Source organism: Myotis brandtii, unplaced genomic scaffold (assembly GCF_000412655.1).
Source record: "Myotis brandtii unplaced genomic scaffold, ASM41265v1 scaffold986, whole genome shotgun sequence".
Taxonomy (NCBI): Eukaryota; Metazoa; Chordata; class Mammalia; order Chiroptera; family Vespertilionidae; genus Myotis; species Myotis brandtii.
Genome location: NW_005372102.1, coordinates 709,435 through 711,166, shown reverse-complemented (window position 1 = coordinate 711,166; position 1,732 = coordinate 709,435). Strand labels below are relative to the sequence as shown.

At 57.0% G+C, this 1,732-nt stretch overlaps 1 protein-coding gene across 1 annotated transcript in view; it reads left to right on the top strand.

Annotated features, from left to right (window-relative positions):
* The window catches only part of ABLIM2 (actin binding LIM protein family, member 2), a 90,544-nt gene that overhangs the window by 63,454 nt on the left and 25,358 nt on the right, over window positions 1-1,732 (top strand). The gene's annotated exons all lie outside the window — the stretch shown is intronic.

The window sequence follows — 1,732 nt, the reverse complement described above, 5'->3', positions numbered from 1 at the left end:
AAAATCTCACCAAAGAAATGGAAAACGTAACCAAATGGAAGTTACAGACCTGAAAAGGAAAACAACCAAAATAAAAGTTTTTCTTGATGGGCTCAATAACAGAATAGAGAGGATGGCAGAGGAGAGAATCAGAGAATCTGAACAACAGAGAGAAAAGAGCCTCAGTCTGTGGGACAATAACTGTACCAATGAGCGTCTCAGAAGAAGAGAAGTGAGTGGGTCTGAGAAAGTATTCAGAGAAATAATGGTTCAAAACTGACCAAATTTGACAAAACACATAAACCCACAGGTTCAAGAACAGGTGAACCGCAAATAGGATAAATCCAAAGTAACCTACTCCAAAAAACACATCGTCATTAAACTTTAAAAAGCTAAAGATAGAGGGAAAAATTCTCGAGAGCAGAACAAGACAGATTTTCTGTCGGGGAAACACCAGTTCACAGGACAGCCGATTTCTCGCCGGGAACGATGGGGGCGAGCGGGAAGTGGCACCACATTTTTCAGGTGCTGACAGACAATTGCTGCTGACGTGAATTCTGCTTGGCTGAAAGTGTCCCTCAGGAATGACTGGGAAATAACGACATCTTCAGACAAAGGAGGCCTTGCCTTGCAGCCCGGGGGCTGGGTGACCTGGGACAGGTCTTTCTGTGTCTGTGCCTCCATGCGCCGTCTGTGAAATGGGGAGAGTTAGCCAAGTCGTTTTTCTGGAGCAGTCGTGGAAGAGGCCGGGAGGAGCCGGGGGCGGCCCAGCAGGTCTGGCCCCAGGCCCCTCTCCCACTCTGTCTTCCAGCCCGACTTTCATCTGTTGTGTGTGTCAGAGCTCAAGTAAGATTTCAGGTGACAAGAGGGTTCCTCTGCTAGGAGTTTGGGAACTCTGACCTTGATGTTGCAAAAGGCCCTTCCTGACCCACACCCGGAACCTTCCGAAGGCCATGGGGGCAAGCAAGTCCCCGAGGCAGGGCCCTGAGCGGAGGCAGGTCCCCAGATGCACCTGTACAGGATGCTCCTGTCCTCACTGAGTTCTCGAGGAACCCTCGCAAGGAAGGGCACCTGGCCCCTCATCCTTCGCTCGGAGGGGGTGGGTGGGGCCTGAACACCCAGGGGCGGAATCCGCATCCCCTCTGAGCCCTCGCGAGCAGCCTGGCGGCTCCCAGGGTGCTGGCCTTTGGCCCTGAGCATCGTTGCCTGAGCAGCTGGGTGCCGGCCGGGACGGGGGCCAGGACCCCCAGAGAAGCAGACGTGGGCTCTGTCCTTGGGGCCCACAGGCTATAGGAGGACTGACAGCTTGGGCCAGGCCTCCGGAGGTGCTTCCGGGTGGGGACCCTGCCTCTCCAGGGAGCCAGGACGTGGGCCTCGCTCACATCTGTGCCAGGAGGGCACTGCCGGGAGCCCCGCTCCGCTCTGCAGACGCGGCGTGGGAGGGGTCGGTCTCAGTCCCAGGCGGCCGGGCCGCCGGTGTGAGCCACAGGTGGACCAGGGGTGGGCTTCCCAAGGGAGGCAGGACCCCGTGTCTCAGGCTTTGAGAGCCACTAGGAATTAGGGCTTCAACGTGAAATGCCCCGTTGCAAAGAGCTGAGGGTTTGTTTGTAATGAAATGGTCTGCAGGCCCTTTGGTTGGTGGTGGGCCTCCTGCTGCTCCGGCCCAGGTGGCCCAGACTGACCCCTGTGGTCAGAACACAGTGCTCCCCTGGGTGGGGTCAGGCCCGAGGTGCCCTGGTGTCCTGGGCTGGCT